Source organism: Hetaerina americana, unplaced genomic scaffold (assembly GCF_022747635.1).
Source record: "Hetaerina americana unplaced genomic scaffold, ioHetAmer1.1.p SCAF_20, whole genome shotgun sequence".
NCBI classification, from domain to species: Eukaryota; Metazoa; Arthropoda; class Insecta; order Odonata; family Calopterygidae; genus Hetaerina; species Hetaerina americana.
The window spans coordinates 813,867-837,841 of NW_027286764.1; the positions used below are offsets into that span (position 1 = coordinate 813,867).

General features: G+C 46.5%; 1 protein-coding gene across 5 annotated transcripts in view; it reads right to left on the minus strand.

The window, feature by feature from the left end:
- Positions 1-23,975, minus strand: part of ZnT63C (zinc transporter 63C) — a 111,465-nt gene that overhangs the window by 35,783 nt on the left and 51,707 nt on the right. Inside the window, exon 1 of one of the 5 annotated variants that reach the window (XM_071586086.1) lies at positions 8,876-8,963. The exons of 2 other annotated variants lie outside the window; for them this stretch is intronic. The gene's annotated coding sequence lies outside the window, so the exon portion shown is untranslated. Of the gene's footprint in view, positions 1-463; positions 484-2,126; positions 2,870-8,875; positions 8,964-23,975 lie in introns of those variants that run through there. 2 more of the 5 variants (XM_071586087.1, XM_071586088.1) reach the window with 2 other exon arrangements.

A 23,975-nucleotide genomic window follows, 5' to 3' on the forward strand; every position in this document is an offset into this window, starting at 1 on the left:
GATTTACTGGGGTTGGAGTCTCATGTGAAAGGAAACACCTCCCCTTCACCACATGTACCGAAATATCAGGGTGTGGTGATGAAGTTTTGACTACCAAATGAGCCCAGCTGGCCAGTTATACTCAGCCAAGCCCCCCCCCCAAAGCCATCATGTTCCACCAGCTCTGCCCCTTGCTTACAAACCAACCCTTGGATCAATATGCACTGGGGTTTTTGAAATCCATAAGTGCGAAGAATAGTGTGAGTGCCGGGGTGGATCAACCCCTAGTCACTTCAACCTCTACTCCCCCGGACAGACCAAACTCAGTCTTCCCTCGGATGTCTTTGGATGTGGGGACACCATGTCGTCATTTGCATGGCTAGACTTGGGTCTACCAAAAGGTTGCTGGAGAGCTCTGATGGCCGATACAGTTGCATTCCTTAGAGCCAAGACGACTGATGCCCACAGACTACCTGCTCCTTACCTATTCAACCAACTGCTCCATCTTTTCCTCGAAGTGGATGAACGCCATCCCTCGGGCAACTGACCCGCGGTTGCTTTCCCTATAAGCGCAGCAGCCAAGGGGGTGGAGAGGCGGACAGCCACGCGGGGGGGCTTCCGAGGGAGCTGAGTGTGGTGCCCCTCGGAGGCAGCACGCGTGCACCGGTCCGCGGAGAGGAGCGCGGGCGGGGAATGTCCCCGGTGTTAGTGATAACGATTTTATGCGGCAGTGCGCGCGCTCGGATCGATGCCTCCCCAGGCCCCGCCTTTCCACGCCGCCCATGGTGCGCAAGAGGGTGGTGGTGGTGCCCCGGTGGGGAAGGGAGCCAAACAACAGCCTCCCTTGAACCGCCGCAGCTCGTTCTCGAGGTCGCCCAGGTGATCTCCGCCGTCGCGCCGTCGAGAGTGCCCCGAGGGCCTCCGGTCGGCGCGGAAACGGACCTGTTCTGAGGGGTTCCACTGGAACACGACCTACTCGAGAGCACCCTTGCAGTAGTCGACGCCCTGGACCACAACGCCGGCCGCTCCGATCTGGGCAATCTCCCGAGCAGCACACGGAAGTCGAGTGTCTCTATTCCCATGAGGCTCACTCGACATTTATCTGAGACGAGTACGCAGTGGGATTCGTATCACCCACGACTCGTTCCATATCTTCGTCTTCGAGGCTGCCGGCCACGCCACCGCGAGGGTTTTGCGCTGGCATTGTCATTCGAATTACGGGAATCAGAAATATACCAATGAATAATTGACAATTCGTACCATCGGCCGAATTGATTGGCCTTAACGAGGCCTCTAAATGCTTTATGGTAATTTTTTTTGAACTATTGTCCTGTCCATGCTCGACAAGCGGCTAGAAGTGCTTATAGTAATAAATAAGGAGTGATCAAACTAGGGCGAAAAGGCTTAAGAACTGTCTCCCGGGCGATCAAGATCAAATTTATCTTGATCAAATTGTTCGAGGAGCAAATGCAATCACCAAAATGTTATTTCCGGGTGAAGAATGAAATATTTTTACGGCGTTCCACGATGCACATAAAGTTTTCCCCGTGGTCAGGTGATTCTCCGCCGACGTTCTCAGGGCGTTGGGGGAGTCATTTACCGCAGCAAGGCAAATCGAAGACCTTTAGAAGGCCGTTCGCCCACTGAACGTCGCCTGACCTGGGGGAGAACCGAGGACACATTTACGGTGTTTATCTCTCTAATGATGATTGAAAAACACTCGGTAATTTTCCACACTGTCTAAGCGTAGTGAATTCCACCAAGCCACAGCGCCCACAATTGACTTTACCTCACTCATCATCTTCTATACGCCATTCAAGATAAGAGTTTCAAAGTCGTTTTCAAAATCATCACGGAAGAGACCGGCTGTTATTTCCCGTCCGAGACTCGGTCCGCGTCCAAGGGCCACAGCTTGGTTCGAGAATTGAACTCAACTCAACCGCATATGTCGGTTGAGTTTGAGTTCAATTACAAGAGTTCTATTAAGTTCAGCGAGATAAAATTGCTGTAGGCGAAATCCTAAGAAGCCAGAAAAAGCGTGCGAAGGAGATTATTTCGATAGAGGTGGACACTATTAGAAGACAGCGGAGAGAGGCGAGGATGATGGGCGAGTTGGATTCAAGGGGAAAGAGAGAGAGAAAGACTACCTTCATTCATTCCATCGAACGTGTCTTCTCTGCTCCAAGCTGCTCCTCGCTTGCCTTCTATCCTCTCTCAACAGTCTTCTCACAATATCAGAGGTTTCAAGATTCAATTTCTTCCCTCAATATATCCTGCATCCACTTTCCTTGATTTCCTCTTTCGATTTCTCAACAAAATCATCTTCCCCTCTCGACCTTACTTTCTTTTCCGGCCATATCACCCTCACTTTCCCACCACAGCCATGCACCTGAATTCTGTAATCCACACACATACACACACTTCTGTTTGAACGATCGGAACGTTTCGAAACCAGAGCAAAAAAGTAGGTTCCATATACAAGTTTTCACAAACCTTTCCTCCCCATCGTTCCTCTAATTTGTTGGGTCAATTCTCCTGGTTCTTTGTGCCAGTCTTCGTTCAAAACACTTCCTAGATGAGCTGCCAACCACAGTGAACTGGTCCACTCCCAACAGTTCATCGTTTAAATTATGTCCGATGACTGCTTGTGCAAAAAAACCAGCTCTTTTATTTATATGAATCTCCTAACGCCCGCGGTCACCAGCGGCCGAGACGGAGAGAGCCCCAGCAGATCCATCGCCCCGGGAGGGAGCACCTACCTCGTGGTGCTCACCCACGTGGCCGACAACCTTAATTGTTCATAAACACTAGATGCAGTTCTGAATGTTCTGTGGAACATTTACAACTACTCTAACCCAAATAAAAATTGGTTTCCTCGAGTTCCGGCGTCAGGTTCTTATATTTCAGCCGAGAAGAGGCCCTCAACGGGCGATTCTCGTCTGACTGACCGTCCGCGCCGCGAGCTTGCAGTTACTGCGAAGGTCGCGTGCGCGGATTCGATCCGACTTCACGGAGGCAGAGATCCTCCACGTGTTGCCCCTCGACCGCCCAGCTGGCTGGGGCTTCGATCGGCGCAGGGATCCCCGGCGCTTGACCAAGCGACGGAGGAGGGGCGGCGGAAATGTGACTGTCTGGGGAGGGCGGGGGGGGGGATGGGAAGTGTGTCAGGTCCGCCCGGCCAGAGTCCCCCTCCCCACAAGGAACGGCTCACCTTTGATCATAGCGCCCGCGTGTAGATCGCGTTTCCGGCGGGGGGGGGGGCTACGCCCTGGGGTCAGAGAGGTCACGGAGCCAGTAGCAGCCGGTGGCAGCCATTGGGGCAAAGGGGGGCCAAGGATGATATCTGCGCCGTCGGGTTAGGTGGGATATTGGCGTGTTTAGCGGTGAGATTCCCGTGGGAAGGGGGAGGGAAACCCGGCTTCGCTCCATGCGAACGAGGGGTCAAGCGATATCGAAGGGCGGGGCGACCTCGCGTGTCGGCTGAGGGCGAAGGGAGCGCTCCGGAATGGCCGATGCCGAGTGGCTTAAAGGTGCCCACGACCACCTCACGAACGCGGATTGGACGAACAAGGAATTCTAGAGCCAAGAGCAAGACGAAAACCGGATTACTCTGACTCGTCAAATATTCAAGGATGCACCTTCCCCTTTGCGCGACTCCTGGATTACATGCGAAGCATCATCGTGGTCCTTGGGCGAGGTCGCAACCATCAACCGCTACCGGGAAAAGGAGGCCAAATCCATCTCAAAGCCTCATCCTAATGTGCACCTACCTAATCAGGACACGCTAAACTATTACTATGGATTTCTTAAGTACTTTAGCACAAAACTGTACAGCACACAGTTGTTCGATAGATTCTTTGATACGTTGATAGACATTTGAAGAAGAAGGACTCATCGAGTGGTTGTAACTAGATCGGAATGCATGAACATGTATCACGTTGACTTGCGGCATGAGAGGACAGAATGAATAGACAATGGCGGACGCGTGAGGCACGACTGACATCCCCCACCAACACTGTTTAAAATGTAATTGGAAGAAACTGTGCGAATTTAAGTATTGATGGAGAAAGAAGGAGTATATGACTGCGTGGAAAACGGATAGAATGTATTAAAATTACGAATTGCGCGGGGATTCCAGGAGGGAAGGGGACAAATGTTAAATAAAGTTTTTTAAATAAGCTTTTATGGACGGCTACGTGAATAACAATGCTGGAAAAACATGTATCCTTTAGAAGACAGATTTGGAGATAATTAGAAAAAATTAAGATGGGGCATGAAGAGGTGCAAAATATGACAATCTTCAAGTATCTAAGGAACTGGAAGAGATGTACTGCAGCTCGGAGGTAAAAGATGGGATATGATTATCTAAGAAGATTTGAAACCAGCCAAGGAAATTATTAAGGGAGCTGCTGGAAAAGGATTTGAGGAAAATAACGTTAAAATGATAGCAGTGTGGCAACATATGGGGCAGAGACATGAAAACCAGGAAAAAAAGATTAGATGCATTCGAAATACGGACATGGAGGAGAATGGAGAAGCAGGCCAGAAAGGGCGAGAGGCATGGCCCTGGGGAGAGTCGCGGAGAAAGGGTTACATAAAAGCTTGGAGAAAAAGGAAAGAGGGAATGGAAAGGGAGGGCACCAGCTGAGACTGCCAGGGGGAACCGAAGAGGAGAGAGTCGAAGGGGAAAGAGACAAGGAGACAGGTGATCAAGGCGTAAAATGTAGCCTATGCAGTCGGGAGGAGGAGGAATGAATGAACACGGCGGAACACAGAAAGGGCAGCCACGTCCACCTCACTTCCACCGCCCAGAGAAGCACAACACCCTGGTGCCCACGATGATGACCAGCCAACCACTCCCTCGGAGAGGACGGATTTACGAGCCACGGCCAGCCCACCCTCCCGCACCCACCCACCGAGCAGTCTTCATTCTCACTATCTTTATTTTGTGCACCGGACGCCGACCATTTCCCCCTAGTCAATGTTTCTTTGGCAGGCTTTGGGAATTTTCTCTTGATGCCTTCACTTCCGCTGCTACTACCGTCATCTCGTGGGTGGGTCGAACAGAGGCGTCTCATTTATTAGAACGTTATCGCGATTGATCAAAAGAGGAATGCATGTGCGCTGACTGTTCTTCGCCACTCGTTCTTGAAGTATGGTATGCCATGTCAATGGTTTTCAAAATACGGCAGCTAAAATTATTTCAAGCGCTAAATTTAAACCAGAGACTCTCGATGTAAGTTCATTTCTGGAGAAGCACCCGTGAAAAGTCGGATGTGCGAAGGAATCGATTAAACCAGCAAGCGCGTCCGTCGCGCTCGCCGACCACTCCGGTAGCGGGGATTTCTTGAGGGCAGACGCAACTGTCATCATATCAACGAAATGTTACACTAAAACCATGGAACGAGGAACTCCAGAATTAATACGTCACGCATTGGTGACGGATCAATTGAATGATACCAATGATTGAGTTCAATCTTCCATTTCATTCCGGAAAAATTCGCGCTCGTAAAAATTGCAACGTAACGATGCTCTTTGTGCTCACAAATATATAGAAATCTCCCATTTCCTATTCGATGAATCCTCATTGACGCTAGCCTCCGGAAGTTTCTCCGGTGGCTCATTGGAGAGGGGCGGAACGGCAAGAGTGCGTTCGCTGTTCATTTGCGGCTTTGGTCATGCCGAGGAAAAAGCGCGAGGACGGAGAATGTGCCCAGGGCGAGAAGAAGGAAGAGCAGAGTATGAGGACTCCGATGTAGGGCGAGGAGGCCCCTCCCATATCGCGCTTGGACTCGCGGATCGAGATGTCCACGCGTGCGTGAGCAGCCTCCCTGGCCGCGGGGACGGCGGTCGTCGCATCGGCCGGCAACTGCGACGCGCCTCTGCCGGGGAGGACGTCCCGCTCCTCCTCGAGGGTGTAGAGTGGCGAGCGAGGCTGGGGGGGACGGCCGAGGAGCATATCCGCACGTGCCACTCGACATCCTTGAATAAGGCACCTCAACCAACATCATACATCCGCGATCCGACGATTTTCACGAAGTGGTGTGAAATGGCAGCTGATCGCCATTCGACTATTTCGCGAACGCAACGGACTGGATGGCTATTTGGATGCCAGCCGTTAAATTGGTGACTATCGAAGGGAGCGGTTTGGAGGGCGAATCCACCCCTCGGACCACGGGAGGGGGGGAGGAGCGTGGAATCCTGCCGCGGAAGAATGAAACCCCGCGGCAAGAAGAATATTTCGCCCCCGCGGGACACAATCAAAGAGGGTTTCAAGTGCACGAGGGAATTACGTTTATTCGTAGTCTCATCGATATGTTATGAGGAATTTAAAGCGATGACCACAAACTACGTTTTACGGCTGAAATGCAACGGTAGATGAAGGAAGTGAAGACATTTAATATGGAGAATAAGGTTTTGGAACAGGAAACGACCGCGAGGAGAATGCATTAGAGCTCTGTAAGAAACAGGGATCAAACATTACGAGCACTTGTTTAAACATTATCAGTAATCTACCGGTTAAGTTTTTGATGGACTCAAAGCTACCAAACGGCACAGCGACAATTCTCCCGTCTCTCCTAACAAAACACGACCCAACAACCTACACTACGCCTCTTATCTCCGTATACTTCCTTTCTCCCTTCATCCCGCCCAACATCCCTATCACCTATTCCTGCCCCTTCCTTGTTCGCCTAACATTCTCCCCTCTATCACAGTCTTCAACATCCCACTGCCGATCAATATACTTTTCATCCATTTTTTCTGTGTCCTCTCCCACCACCCTCACCTTCAGCACCTCATTCATTTTCCTCTCCGTCAACTTCACCTTCTCCATTCTTCTCCACACCCACATTTCAAAAGCCTCCAATCTTCATCCATCCTCCATCTCCAATGACCACGTTTCCGGGCCGTACATAAATACTCTCCATAGTAAATGTTTTACGAGTCTTTCCTTAATATACTTACTCAACGTCCCTGTCATCAACTCCCTCCTCCTTGTAAAAGCCTCCTTGCCGATCGCAATTCTTCGCCTTACATCCCTACTACTTGGACCGTGTTGGTCCAAAACACCGAGATACGTGAACTGCTCTAGTTTTTGCCCTCCTATTTTAATGTTTAGCTTAGCCTTTTTCTTTCTAGAAAATCGCATAACCTTTGTTTCATTAATATTGATTCTCATCCCATACCTGTGGCACTGAATTTTCAGTTCACTAAGCAATGCTTGCAGCCCCTTGGCTGACTGACAAACTAAAGCTTGGTCATCAGCAAACCTAACTGATTTTACGAATTCCCCGCCCACTTTCATTCCTTCCTCCAGTTCTTCCCATGCCTCTTTAATCATTTTCTCTACATACAGGTTAAAACAGCAACGGTGATAATGGGCAACCCTGCCTTACTCCTCTTCCCAACACTGCCCATCCGGACTCCCCGTTCCCCACTCGCACCTGAGCAGTCTGACACATTTCATTCTTCATAACTTTTTACTCAATTTTATTGCCAAGAATATTTGGTCTACATTTCTTAGTTACGGACATATTGACAATGCGAACACTCTAATAAGAACATTACTGCAATTACCAAGAAAAAATCAAATGTAGCGGGATAAAACGAGCTGATCTTATAGAACTACGGAAGCTATGTGGCTCTGTATGCGACAGCGATTTTTTGTGTATTGATCACATGTTACATCTATATAATAATACCCCGCAAGGGCGTGTGGCGGGAGGTGCTAGGTCACCACCCGTAAAAAGGAACAATACCATACGCAAAATCAACACATACATGCAAAATTATGCCCACAGTGGTGTATACACTCAACGTCCTTTGCAAGCGTTATACGCTGGCAACTGATATACGTTGAAAACGTGTGCATAAAAGCTACTTTATCCATCATTTTCTAAATTCATAGGTATAAACAGCACTTCTACAATTATCACTATCGAAGTCAATTTCCTATCCACCAGTGGAAAAATTAGTCTTCTATCTTTATTTCGACAAATACACGGCCTGTTTTGGGGCAGCATGAAGTACGAGTACATGTACACATGCACCGCGACTGAGTTCCAAATATTGAGATACGAACAGGAATAGGAGGACATGGAATCTATTGATGACAGGCGATGTGATTAGGAAAATAGACGAGAGCAGGAAATGGAAGATGGTAAACACAGATTTAGGTAGATGAAGGCACAAAGATAAGAACTAATCCCTGGAGGGAAACTAATTAGGCCGAAGAAGCGTGGTGGAAGACAAGGACATGGAAAGTTTGCAGAGGCAGGAAGAGATGGGTGCGCTGCAGAGAAAGGCAAAAGAGCTCCAAGGAAGGAAGAGGGGAAACTCCATGCACACCATTGAAGAAATGGCTGGACAATCGTCAATTGAAACAGGAAAGATTCTAGAGAGAAATTTGAAGATCAAAGATGCTCCATTTACCCTATGATTCATTAAGATAGTCAAGAGTTACAAAAAGCGGATTGCACACTTCTGCCTCTCTTCAATTTATGTTTGTTTCGTGGAAAGTCACCAGGGGAACTCTCTCCGCTTTCGCCGCCTCAATCACGAAGCAAGCGAGAGAAGGATGGAGAAGGCACGGCGCTGAGGAAGAAGCGCACACTGCTTCGCGGGACACGGCCAGCACCTTGCGCAAACGCCCGCTCTCCCCATTTCGAAGACCAAGGGGGGTTCACTTCACTGGCCGGCACAGCGGTGGTCTGCTGCACCACCTTTGGCCGCCCCCATCCCTTCGGGCGTGGTGTTTGCGAGTGAGGGGCCATCGACGAACGCGCGCTTCTTAGTAATAACAATTGCCGGTCAACCAGCCAACTGCCGCCGAGGCTCGCTCAGTCGTCCGAGTGATACGAATCTCCGCGGAGGGCGGCACGTGCGATGTACTCACCACCAGGGCGGGAGCATCCGGGCGACAAGCACGCGCGAACAAGAGCCACCTTCGGCGCCGAGGGGTGCACGAGGGAGAGGGGTGCACGAGGGAGAGGGGTTAGAGGGCGGGCGGCCGTGTGTCCGTCCTGATCGGCGGCGATCGGATGACTGCTAGGCCGGCGATGCAGCACCCCCTTCCCGGGCACTCCCCTCCGATACACGTCAGTCAGCTCTCTGACCGAGTTCTCACCTATGCGGAATTCCCGCCTCTCTCCGTCATCGGGTAATAATGATCCTCCTCTGTTTAGGGAAGGGGGGCGGGGGCTTCCGCCAGGGGGCGCCCCCTCCGCCGTCCGAGGAACGCGCACGGAAGATGCTGACTTCTCGGATCGGAACTTGGGGGGAGGGAGGGATGAGGCATGGTGCCCCATTCCTCTCTCGCAACTCGCATCCGATTCCCGCCGTCGTTCATTCCTCCCCGAGGCAAACCCTCGTTCTTTTCATTTCCTTCGACTTCGAAACCGCAAGCGGGCATGGAAGACGTGGCGGGAGTGAGCCTTGAACTGGAAATGAGCATTGGAAGAGACCAAACGGCTGTCATTTCCACTCAAATTACATTATTACGACCCGGGTTTCGACTCCGAGTTGTCATTAGGCGAGGCACATGACGGGATGACTCGAAAATGAGTCCAAAACCTCGGTAATTACATTGAAATTTGATGTGAATGACTTGAGTTTTGTCCATTCCTTTTCCGACATGGCTAAGTTTCTACGAAGCAAAGCCTGCGCGACTCTACGAATTGAACATGAAAACGTGCTCGTCGGTGATCTTCAACGCGATGCTTTCCTTTGGAATTTGCACCTATTCCCGATTCATTCAATTCCCTGCTTTTCAAATGTCTAAGTCACCGGTAATTAGAGCAAACATTGATAGCCTTACCGACGCATAACTCAATCACTCGGGGTCGGACACGCCGCCGAATCACCCCGCCTCCTCTCCCGCGCCCCCTGGTGAGACCCCCGCAGGGCCGGCTACGTGATGTAGGTACGAAATACCTACATCACGAAATGCGAAGACGTCATCAGGGACAATAACATTGAAGTACTTCGTTCAGACCCAACCCCCAAGTTTCAACAAGAAATTAAGAAAGTGATTAAATCTTGTGACACGTTATTCAAAAGTTGTGAAATGTTGAAACTAGTGCAAATAAATCCCTCAGCACCACGGTTTTTCGGGCTACCTAAAGTTCACAAAAATGGGATTCCGAACGGACCTGTAGTATCAAATATGTCAGCTCCCAACCACATACTAGCGAAAAGGCTTAATGTACTCTTCAGGTAGGTTTCCAAATTTTCCACGGAATATGGTGTAGTAAATTCCTTGGACCTTGTCAACAAACTTATGAAAAAGGTCATCCCGAAAAAGTGCATGCTTGTTTCCTTCGATGTACGCAACCTTTTCATTAACGTGCCACCCATGGAAGCGGTGAACCTTGCCGAAGACATCCTCATCCGGAAATCCATCCCAGTTCCAGTTATAAGTGAACTTTGTGCATTACTTAAGACGTGTGTTTCCCACAATTATTTCATTTTTAATGGTACATATTTCCAAAAACCTAATGGTTTAGCCATGGGCTCGCCCTTGTCCCCACTCCAGGCCGATATTTATATGGACAATTTTGAAAAAGTTTTGTTCTCCTCAGCTCACCCTCTCATTAATAATGTATTTTGTTGGCTAAGATATGTATACGATGTCTTCTGTGTGTGGACAGGTTCTGATAGGCAACTAGATCAGTTTCTAGCACATCTAAATTCTATCAATTCTAATGCACAATTCACGTGTGAAAAAGAGGAAAAAGGTTCCCTGAATTTCCTCGACCTATCCATTTGTAAAGACAAAGACGGGTTACAGTATTCCATTTTTAGGAAGGAAATGAATACAAACCAATTAATTAATTCCTCTTCAAGGCATTGCTTCACCCAAAAGCTTTCGGCATTTCATGCAATGATCCACCGTTTAACCGCTATCCCTACGTCAAAATTCAATGTAAATAAGGAACTTAATGTAATTAAAACGTTAGCAGTAAACAATGGTTATTCAGAAGATCTAATAAATAAAATTTACCGGAATAAACTTACAAAAATAGCCTTAAGCCACATTTACAACCCCGAACATGTAAAAGATCCCACTGCCAAGTGGCGAAGAATACTATATCTTGGGACTATTTCTCAAAAAGTAATTAAAAGTTTTCCTGAAGAAAAAATTAAATGTGCCTTTTACAGTGGTTCATGCCTTGAGAACCTGATCTCTCACACTAAAGACAAAGTCCCCGAAAACGAGAGGAGTGGAGTGTATGAGTTAAAGTGCTCAGAATGTAGCACAAAGTATATTGGGCAAACAGGACGGAAATTTAAAGAAAGAATTAAAGAACACCAAACATGTGTAAAAAATAAGAACATAACATCCCTCTTTGCAAAGCACCTCATCGAAAGTGACCACAACAGTGACTTTGTGACAAAAATTATTCATTTTGAAGAAAAAGGTCAAAGGATCGATGCTTTGGAGCAGTTAGAAATTTTGAAATGTGTCCGTTGGAAAGATGAACTTGCCGACGAAATTTTGTATCCCTCCCACTCCCCACTCCTAGACCTACCACTCTTCTAAGTCAAAAATGTAATTCTCTTTTCTTCCCAGCTACATTGTAACCTTTTTACCTCTCCAACCTCCCTCCCTCTCTGACCAACCCCCCCTCCTTTGATCAGAAGGTATATATAGCCAGCGTGCTTCTGATGATGGCGTTCAACGTTGAAACCTGGGTTGTGTTTTTTTAATAAAGTGTGTGGAATTTCAAAGTAAATTATTTCGTTTCATTTCAACATCCATTATGATGCCACGAGACAAAGAGAGAAGGTGCAGCTGACACAGAATTCTACTTCTTTGTATCAAAAAGAAATTTCCTTTATGCTGGAATTAACATTTATAATCATTTAGCAGCAGAGATAAAATATACCAACTCATATCAGATGCTTAAATCCAAAGATTAAAATCTTTTTTAATAAAGAACTGTTTTTATAACCTATTAGAATATTTTTCGTCAAGGTATGACAGGCGGTAATTTTATTACAACAATTTCTCAAAAGTATGTATACATTTTTGTTTTAGAGTGACATATCTTATATTTTACCATCTTCAAAAACCAAGATGAAATCATAATAAATAAATGAAGACGAAAGTTGTGTTAGACGGAGAAAAGGTAAGAGAGCGAAGCATAGCGTGTGTAAACGTCGAAATTACGCAGGGCAGGAGGGCACCGTAAATCTCGGCAGAATGTGCGGGTGAACGAGCGATGAAAGTGATGACATATGCCAAGTGTGCGCCCCAGGGGGAAGGCCTTTCGTAGTGCGAAGTAGCTCCAAAGGCACGCGCTCAAGGCAGCCAGCGAAGATGGCCCTGCGCAGGCAAGGACGAGCATAAATGCAAAGATGAACATTTCCCAGATCTTCTACACTCCGAACTCAAGGCTAATGCAACAGCGAAAGACCAAGAAATAATGAAATCGCAAGAAGAAATGAAATCCAACAAATTCCCGGATCCCGAAAATATACCGACCAGATTGTTAAAACAATTAGCTCCTAATATAACCCCGTATCTAAAGTGATGTTTAATAAATCCCTCACAAAATGCCAAGACCCTAAGAATTAGAAAACGGTAGAGATAGCGTCTAATATTAGAAGTTGTGACAGAGAGAGGGTAGGGCAGAAGCAAACCCATTTCCCCCACGTCGACTGGTGGCAAATATCTGGAACATAATACGTTTGTCAGTTCAATAATGGGATGTGCCCACTGCACCGCAACTTCACACGCAACGCTCAGCACACGGATTGATAAAGGCTCGCTCATTCAGACCCCATTAGGATTATTCACGCATGGCTGACTTTTAACGGGTGAGAGGGCAATGCAAGGGGATGCGATTTCGGATTTTCAAAAGGCATTTGATAAGGTTGCCCATGGCAAACTGATTTTTCAAATTGAATTCTCACCGGCATAAATAATAGCTAATTAAATTGGCTGAAACACTTTCTTTCGGAACGGGAACTGAGGGTTTTCTCACACGGCGCTAGCTTTGATAGCGTACGAGTAACCTTGGATGTAAAAAGTGTAATCGGGCCCTTGACCTCCTTGAACGATGTAAATTGTAAACGACGTGACCCAGAAGGTGAAAAGTAAGGGTGGGATATCGGCGGATGGCAGGTTGATTTACCGGGAGATAAGTGAGGTTTTGAGGAAGAGGATCGATTGATACTCGTAACAGCAAATAATCTCGTTAATATTTCGAAATGGTGTACATAATGGGTATTGACACAATACCATAACATATGTTCGGTGGTAAATTCTTTTAAAGAATCTTTTGATTTGTTTACAAAATAGCTGGAGTTGACCTAGAATTAGTTGATGCGGTGAAATACCCATGCATTACTATAACTGCACCCACATACGTAAAATCTGCGGGAAAGAAAATAAATCATTGGGATTTATAATACTCATTGCTGGCGGGAGTGAACATGATGTCAATTAAGATTGCTTCCATGCTCTCAGGAGGCCTCATTTAGAATGTGTACGTGTGGTGCATGGGATCCGACGGAAAATACCTCTTTCGGGATACCGAGAAGAGTTAACGCAGGGCGGCCGATCCGTTAAAAACTATTACGGCAAAACGAAAAGCGTCACGAAAATGATCCTAGAGATAGATTGGGAATCATTAGCATAAAGAAGATTTAACACCAGACTGAACTTCTGAACTAAAAGAAATCAGAGAAACTTGTTCTGGCACGGAGGCCTCGTCAATTCTTCGTATTCCAACATACAACACGGGAAATTGAAATAACTAGGTGACCTTCAGGGTGAATTTTTACCACCAGAGGTCAACATTTAGTCTCAATATAAATTCACACTGGAGGTCACCTAGTTAGTTCAATTTACCGTGATGGATAACTTGCACAATATCACATCGGAAAGCAATTCCTCCGTCCAAGGTACATTGATCGTTTGGATCATGAATATAAAATTCGAGGAATAAACGGAAGAACTAGCAGACTGAAGGTCTCCTACCCACGGACAAATCGAGTACGGGATAGTGCGAAACTCTTATGATTAGAGGAATGCCCCTTGCCAGCCGCTACGCCCACGAAATAAATAGCGACCGACTATATTTACGCCTTTTACCCTGATCTCGCGTGTTTTGTTGGCAAATCCATTCCCACATCACCGAGTAGGGCCGAATAACATCTAACGCAGAGCACGCTTGTGCCGGGAGCCTCTTCATTGTTCGGGAGGGCATCACTCGGTTGAGGCCTCGCAGAGGGTAGCGACTAGGATTCGGGAGCATACGATGAGAGTTTAGCATATCAGGTAGGTTAGGGAGTAGGCCTACTCGCGGGAATTTGCTTAACAAGCATTACACGGGTAATTCACAAAACAACTGCAACAAGAATCACGGCATATATAATGAAAGATTAGACTTGATACACGAGAATGAGCAGGCAACTCCTGTAGTAAGTAACATCAAATAGGGAAATTACAATGAATTGTACAAGGATAAAGCTATCTCCGCAGGGATAATCAACTGCCGACGATTGAAAAACAAATAGCCCAAACTAACCATGCGATAACAAGTACCGAAGCCGGCATACAAGGTATTGTAGTCATGAGAACCGAGAATTGGTTATTGGCAAGACATTACAGACGAGAAAATGTTTCCAGAACGCTTAAGAATTCACAGAATGGATTAATAGTAACATAGAGAGCGTTTGATGCTCACTAAAAAGCCCTGGGTCGAGATGAATCCACATTTGTACCTACTTCAGACCTCCCGATTCCGGAGAAACATCAATTTTAGAACTAAAAAGAGTAGTAGTAGTATTTGGGGGAGGCGACCGACAGCTGAGGTGATTTGCGCCATAGGGGATGGGCAGGAAAGGATGAAGGGTGGAGAGAAACCCGGCGTCGGCATTAGCCTACTCTTTACGACAGGCGCCAAGGGGTCCGCAGTTAAACGTCCCATCCGACGGACGGCGTACTCACTCAAAGTGCCCTCCACAAAGCACCTCAAGTAGGGATCGAGATGCCTCTGAAAAATATTCAACACCGCCGGGATTTGAACCCGAGCCCTCTGGGTGGGAAGCCAGTACAATAGCCACCGCACCAATCCCGATCCCCTGGTGATTGGTGATTCTGGTGATCATTACACGTCAGAGGCCGCAATGTGTGTAGCGGTTGGGATACTCGATCACTGCAGTGCTTTTTTAGATTAAAGCGTTGGTCTTCGTGTTGGACAATTGGTGGGTCTCTTAAGTCTATTTGCCGAATAATTTACGTTTTAATAAAGTGGCTGTCAGTGAGTCATAAAATAGGTTCCTTAACGATAATTACATAGGATTGGACGGTAAATTTTAATTCGGTATTCGATAAAAATAAGAAAATTAACACCGTCAGCATTGATGCAATCGTTGTCTACGAAAACTCTTGAGTAGTGGTTAACTGTCTATGTTAAAAAAAATCACTGAGTTACATCTCAGTATTCGGAACTATCTCCGGAACCGAGAGTGGGTTTTCGAAAGAAATTCCAGACGAGGAGCTATTTCCAAAAGTCTTTAGAATGCACAGAAGGGAGAGAGAACATATGATGCGAGGAGTGTTCATAGATGTTAAAGATATATCAATTTTAGAACTAGAAAGAGAGGTCGCCAGTCTGAATCCCCATTTCCACAATAGGAGCCTTATGATCGGAGGGGATTTCAATCTTCCATCCACAGACGGCAAAAACTATACTTTCATAGCAGGAGGAACGGACAAGGAGTCATGCGAGCCACTGATTCGTGTTTTTACATCACATTGGTTAAACCAGTTAGTTCCAACGCCCACCAGAGGAAACAATATACTTGATCTGGTAGCCAGACATTCATCCGAAGACGTCCTGAACACTGCAGCAATGCTTAGCGAAGGACTTAGCGACCGCAGAACAGTGCTAGTTAAAATAGCACTTTCAACTCCCAGCTTCCCTCGTCCTCCCTCACGCCGCCAACAGCAAAGTTGCCCGCGGCCCCAAGGGGTGGGGGGGAGGGATGGCATTATTTGCTTGGCCATGGATTGATACAATTTTCCTCTTCTTGCTTCCCAGTCCTGCATGACCTGTCTGAGTAAGGTGGCTGTCTACCTTGTAAGTGGTTGTGGTCGATTTTGATTCCCTCCTATACAATATACGTGAGAACTTCTTCGGAGGGTAAAATTGAAAATTGTTTAACACTAAGCTTTCCATTAACGTGAGTACGTGTGCGCACCACAATACACGTATTTTTTGGGATTTTAAGGAATGTTTTTATTTCCCCATACATTCTACCTAGTGCTGGCGCCACCTGCCACGCTCCTTTTAGATGGATCACGGGGTAATCGCGTTGCCGTAGAAATGAGTGGCACGAGTGGTTGATAAATGCAAGAGCACTACAGTAGTCGCAAACATAGGCGAGGCGGGATGAGGAGTGAGAGGACGGCGGAAGAAGGTGCGTTGGTAGCACCAGCCGTGGAATGAGGGAATGGCGGCGCTGCTGGTTGGAGGGCGCGGCAAGGGGGGGGGAGGGGAGATCCGATCGCAGTCAGTCCAAGAGGGACACTCGCTCTCCACGCACGAGGAAGGAGTCAAGGAATCATATTCTCATCACATGCTCAAGCGCTTGTTCTTGCATGTTTATCTAAATACGTGAACATAACTTTCCCGGCAGACCACTCTTGCACCCACAACACCACTCGCTTCCTTACGAAAGTCGAAGATTCCCACACACACCTTTGCTCTCGGCACCAAATATAAGTCGCCAACTTCCATCCGGTGATCATCTCGGACGGAATTCCTCATCTTCCCGATATACGCACATCGACTGCAGACAAACCTGCACGTAATCGGCCCGTTATTCGGGCTAAATACTATCCCCCTACGCCTCGGAACCCAAAGCGCACAAACACGTCCACTTTGCAATTTTGCCGTAATTTCTGCCATTTCAGCACGAGTCCACAGAATTTTATCTCGACAGGACCCGATATACGACGTCCAAATCAGGGTTGTGTCTTAATAAAATACTGTGGGCTCACAAGTTCATTTTTTTCATTCCAATTAGCTAAACTGTCAAATTTATGCTGCACCAAGGTTACTTTATTTTTCAACAACGTTTGAAGAAACTCCGTTTCTGTTCGATTGTAAGATTATTTTCACTACCCGCCTTTAGAGTCCCTCGCTAGATGAGTGCATGAGAAAGTTATTTGCTATGACGGTACTTACATGATACGAACACCGTAAACTAACTAAATTGAAAATTAGTAAAACATACTTTAGCAGTTTCCATGCATATCGTGGACGTATTTAATGACTGTATTATGTTGTTCAAGTTGGGCAATCTTGTTTGGCGAGAAAGTATTGAGAGCCCAGGATAGTATTCAATACGGCAGTGCATTAATTATGCATATCCCATCAGTTTGAAAAGAAGTCGCACGGCATAAACAATCCATTAATTACGGAGAACGGAAACACTTGTTTAGAAGGGTCGTTCGAAAATTCCTTAGAATCGTATTGGAAAAGGTTTGCTTTTAGCAAATCACATCTCCCACGAGACTGCAGGTGAAGTTTCAACTACATCCATCACAATTGGTTTCATTTTCACACTCGATCGAAGCAACAAACAATTGTTTGTCCTGAAAAGTAGATAAAAATAAGTTTCGTGCGGAGATCAAACACTTCTATTTAAAAGGCCTAACACTGAAAGAGATCAGATCTGCTCTTGTTTACAATGGGTAAATGAGTTAAAATGTGGCCGTATTACCACAAAGGATTAACATCGCTCGGGACGTGCAGTGGAAGTGACTTCATCAGAATTGATGGACAAAATCCACGATCGACGAATCAGTATTCACGAAATACTTGAGGCCAACGACATATCACAAGATAAGCACAGTGCTTTCAATGTTGCAGGAAAAATAGTGGGTGGAAAAAATCTCGGCGAGGGAGGCACTTTCGCTCTGGGGTGGAGAATAATAAACGCAGCCGTGGGGTCGATTCGGAGTCTAGTTTGGCGCTTTTCCGCCGTCGAACTCGCGATTAGTTTCCGCGTCGATGTATAACTGTGGACGAAACATGGATACACTGCCACATTCCAAAGACAAGGGAGCAGCCGAGGGGCAATCCAGGCAAAAGGCAAATCCAGCTCCGAAGGCGGCAAAGGCGGAGACATCGGCCGACAAGTGCCATGATGGCCACGGTTCACCACGGTTTTTTAAATGCCTGCGGAATCATCGAAGTTGATTACTTGAAAAAAGGACAAACAATAAATGGAGCGTAGTGTGCGTCGTTACTGCACCGGTTGGGCGAAGAAATTAAAAAAGTCCTCATTTGGCAAATAAAAACATTTTGGCGAACACCTATGCAGTTTCAAGGGCGAGAATTATGGAATCAAAGTTCGAATTACGACAGCATTCACCGACTTCAACAGATTTGGCCCCCAGTGACTTTTTTAATTAAGAGGGGGTCGCGGGTGGCCGGGAAGGGGGCTCCGAAGGGCCGCGCTCATAGCGGGTCGGTCGAATCGGAGCCAAACGCACGGCTATTCGAGTCTTCATGCTTGAGACATTGAAATGGTCGCCAAAAGGAGCGTTTGGGAGGGGAGTGCTCGCAGCTGAGAGAGGCATGCTGACGCGGGAGAAAGTTTGGAGGATGCTCAGTCATTGGCACCGCGGAAATGAGAGTGGTGCCGTGCAGTGTTCGATGCAGAGGGGGGGAGAGCGCATGAGACTCGATTGGTAGATAAGATTACGAGATATGACCGAGAGAGAGGAAAACGGGAGGGAAGGAAGGGGTTTGGGATGGGTCGATCGCGGGTCCGGGTCGCCGTGGGAGGCGGCGACTTGAAAAAGGACTTGCTGGTTTTCAACGGGACGCCAACACTAGATCCATGGCATCTCTGAAAAGTGACGTGGGAACCCCCCCCCCCCTCCCGCGGGGCATGCAGTTGCCAAGTAGGTTGCGCTTTTGCGGTTGTGAAGAATGCGGAAAATATACTACCTTGAACAAAAAGTTCCCGGAATAACCACCGTGTGGCGCTCCCATCGTTCCGATTTGAGTTCTGTTTTTTTTGTTAAATTGGTACATCTGTTGTTGATATTCCCTTTAAATCTTAGTGTCATAACTTGACATTTGCAAAAGTTACGTAGCCAAGAGTACATCTGCCTCTGTGTGTGTTGGCGATTTTTTACAATTTCAGAAATGGATTTAAATTTGCAACAACGAACTTGTATTAAATTTTGCGTAAAAAACGGATTTAGTGGCGCACGGACGTTGGAAATGTTGGAAAAGTGTTTCGGCAACGATTCTCTAAAAAAACGGTCGTTTACCAGTGGCACGAGCGGTTCAGAAGTGGTCGTGAGTCAATCGAAGATGATGAACGCAGTGGCAGACCATCGACATCGAAAGTCGGTGAAAAAATTGATAAAGTAAAAGAAATGTTGGTCAATAACCGCAAATTAACCATCAGAGAAATAGCGGAGGACTTGAACATTGCCTATGGATCCGCCCAAGACATTGTGGTTAATGATTTGGGTTTCCGTCGTGTAGCAGCAAAGTTGGTGCCGAAAGACCTCAATTTCATGCAAAAAAGAGACAGTGTTGACGTCGCAAAAGACATGATTTGCGAGGCTGAATCCGATCCCACATTCATCAAAAGGATCATTACTGGAGACGAGACGTGGGTTTATGAGTACGACACGCAATCCAGACATCAGGCAAGTGAATGGCGTTCACCAAATGAGCCGAGACCAAAAAAACCACGTCGTTTTCAGTCAAAAAAGAAGGCAATGCTGACGGTTTTCATGGATTACAACGGTGTAGTGCATCATGAATTTTTGCCAGAAGGCCAGACAGTAAACAAAGAGTATTATTTGGGCGTTATGAGACGTTTGCGTGAAGCAATTCGCCGAAAGAGACCAGAAATGTGGGCAGAAAACTCGTGGATTTTGCACCATGATAACGCACCGTCGCACAGTGCTATCATTATTCGTAATTTTTTGACGAAAAATGCAACAAATACCATCCAACAGCCACCGAATTCACCTGATTTGGCTCCCTGTGACTTCTTTCTGTTCAATCGAGTTAAAAAAAACCATTACGGGGAACGCGTTTTAGCAGCCGAGAGGAAGTAATGGAAAAATCGCAGGAAGCACTGATGGACATACCGAAAACCGACCGTAACTTTTGCAAATGTCAAGTTATGACACTAAGATTTAAAGGGAATATCAACAACAGATGTACCAATTTAACAAAAAAAACAGAACTCAAATCGGAACGATGGGAGCGCCACACGGTGGTTATTCCGGGAACTTTTTGATCAAGGAGTATTTTCGGTTATATCGGAGGGGCTGAATGTCTGCTCGTGAGCAAGTTAGTTAACATTAGGGGATGGTTTTGGAGTGTTTGGAATTTCGGAGGTCATTTTTTAAACCAGGAAGACTACGACTCATTCAATTCATTACACAAGCAAGGTTTAATCTCGCTCCCTATCTTCGACTACGTATCAAATGACCACGGCTCGATAAGCACGTCAAGAGCGTGCAAGCTTTACTTTGTCGCTTTGAGATGGCTACTTCTCGAGCACCACTTGTTTCCCGATACTCCACGCTCAAAATATCCCGAGGCCATCATCATCTCTGATTCTACAGATTTATCACATCACTCACATATTTAACTTGACATCTTCGTGATAACTAGGTTGATGAAAGAACATGCTTCGGAGGCTTTCTCGGATTCAAAAATGTTCAGATAATTATCACAAGCATAATATTAAACTTCAAATCGCTCGAACACGGTAACCAGCACACAGTTTGGATCTAAATGCCCAAATTATACTTCACATATTTCACACATTCATATTAATCAAATCCGTTGTTTTTCACTGCATTCATATGATTACGACCGATTTAAAAAGAGAGCGCTCTCAATAATTTCAAGACTGAAAAAAACCTCGAATTGCTTGGGACCTTAAACTTTCGATTAGCCGTTCGATCACTTGCGAAAAACTACGAGATTACAATAACCTTCACATTCCCAATAAATAAATTTATCTAGGTGAGATAATTCACGGCAATCCAAGAGGCAAGGCGGCAACCACCTGCCAATCGAATGGATGGGAGGAAGGCCGAGGGCGACCCAACTCCAAACACCATTCAACGCAGGCAATCTTCAAACGCTAACTGTATGTACGATCACCGGTGCTTTCTTGTCCGTGGAATGGCATTCATGCAAGTCACGGGTGATTCAAGAGAGGGTGGAACAGTCGAAAAGACCTTTTCATAATCATTAGGAGAAAATATATATTGGGAGAATAGTACATTTTTACACCTATTAAGAGTTGAAATTAAATTTAAAATACTTCGCCTTTCCACATAAATCACTTTTTTTACTACCTAGGTTTCGTTATGGTATAACATCATCAGGTCCCAACGTGATGATGTTATACCATAACGAAACCTAGGTAGTAATAAAAGTCATTTATGTGGAAAGGCGAAGTATTTTAAAAATTTCAATATGAAGGATTTCCACCAAGTGACGCCAGAAACTGTTTCATTTACCTATTAAGTATCCTGCACGTTGAAGCAAGGGCGTGTGGCAGGGGGTGTTCGGTCACGAGCCATACCGGATCTCCTCCAATACTTCCACAAACGCCCGTCATCCACTTGAATGGGCCGGTAGATGGAAGGGACGACCGGACATTCGTGGCACTAATTGAAACGTCACCCCGTTGTTATGAGCCACTGCACTTACTACACCAAGAACACAAATAAGGAATCCAATTGGAAAGTGATATGCCACGCAACTATCAGGTATCACTCCTCTCATGAATGGCGGAATGTTCACAAATAATATCTCAGTCCTACACATTTATTAGGGTCGTTAGAAATACGAATATTATGCATAATCTATCCATTGGGCTGTCTATCTCTCTTATTTTGCCACAATTGTCTGTCTGCCCGACCGATGTAATTGGGGGAACGATTCATAGCTCGGGTGTAAAACCACGCGATGGTATCCGCGCACACCCAAGGGTCTTTATTCCAGATGCCGATGCTCTTTCGTGCGAATGTTCCTCGAACCTGGAGACCCTTCCCTGCACGATCAGGAATCGTCATTGTAACACAATCTAAGGCGATGTTGCTTCAAGCTGAACGCAGATTAAACGGTGAGTGGGCATCCAGTGCATTTGTGGGCGCATGCACTTTTCTATGTTAGTTACTCGTCTCAGTAGGTTCACATTAGCATGTTTTCTGTTAGCATTCCATATAGTTGCAATTTCCTTTAACGGGTGGTGTCCCTGCGGCGGCTTTAGGGTATTTTGCAGTCGTAGATATAACGTGTTCACTTCGGTAATCAGTGTTTATGGATCCCACACGCTCACCACATATTCTGTGTGTATGGCCGGCCGATTGTAGCTCTGCTGTAGTTCTAATACGGACGACTTAGGTCCCCGGCCTTCGGTGTGCAGTTTCCGAGCTTCGGAATTCCGTCGTCTCCAGTACGGCCCGTTTGCGAATCGGAGGCTGTCTTACTAATGAAGACGTCCGAGAAGACTGCGTTCACCGCCGTTACTCTATCGTCGCAGTCACCGCTTACTCTCGACCGTATTGCCATTGAACACATCCATTCATTCTCTCGAGCCCCGTCATCGTCATATCCTCTCCCTGAACTAATTTATGAGAAAGTATTGAAGAAGTAAACGAATGAGAATTTTCGCTTATTTCGCCACTCGTAAGTTACAATTATATTTTCGCCTTACATTTAAGGTAAATGATGGGAAGGGAGGAAATGAGTTCTTCTGCACTAAAATTCTCTTTTTCACGCGATATAATACTGTTGGGAAATTCCAAGGAAATACGTACGTTTTGATTTTGCATGTAGTAGTGTTCCTTTTTACGGGTGGTGACCTAACGCCCTTGCGGCGGCTTGTGGGGTATTATTATGTAGATGTAAATGTAGATACGTGCATTGAATAATGTTTCCACTCGACTACGTTCGACGCGGTCCGCGCCCCCGCCGGGAGTAGAAGGACGCACGCACTCGGGCGAGGTTGCGTGCGTCCCTCTCGACTGCTCGCCCACCTGGATTACGCGAGCGCGTGCACTCCAATCTTAGCATTCTAATTATTTTAATGCTTTCGGGTTTTTGATTTTGGTTCCGTTGGCATATGGCGCGAGGGAAGAACGAGTACTTGGATCTGTCCGCAACGGTATCCGATCTCTCTTCTTTCACCCCGGTGCTCGACTCCACCGACTTATCTTGGTGCCACGATGCGCGATTGTGCCCCGTACCTTTCTAAACGTGTCTCTTTCCCACTCCGTTCGAGAATCAACAAACCCCCGGCGTAAACCCTCCACGACGCCCACTCGCTCCTCGTTTGTAATATTTAACAACCTGGCGCATTCTCTCTCCAACTTAAACCGATTCCTGTACTGAAGTGTCCGCCCATGCCGCGTACTCTAAATGCTTAATCCCAAGTGAAGTGACACGTGTCTCCTACCTTCCATTGAGTTTCCCCACGACATGATTCCTCAAAACATAAGGATGTTTTATGGGCCGACCTGCATCATATTCTAGGGTGCGCGTGTGTGTGACCCATGAAAAGATTGCTGTCAGTGTAACACCCAAATATTAAACCTGATCATAAATGCTTAACTCGATCCCATTTATTCAATAGTTCACGTCTTATCTTTTTTTTCTAAAACTCACCAAAGTAATGTACGTATTTTCTCATACTCAACTCCGACCCCCATTCTTTATATCCCTCCTCCATATGATGTAAAACGTTAAGAGCGTATCCACGCCATCTGACGAAATCGGCGATAATTCGCAGTGAATGTTTGACTCCACGAAATGTTTGCGTCGCGATTGCTTTAACGCGAGCGATTCGGAATAGTTGTGGGAGAACCGTCATGCCACACCATCTCACGCGGCTGAGGGGCGACCTTTCGACCCCGTTCACCTTTAAGAAGCTGGCATTTGCAGCCGCCGCTCTGCGAACTCAAAATTATCTTTCGT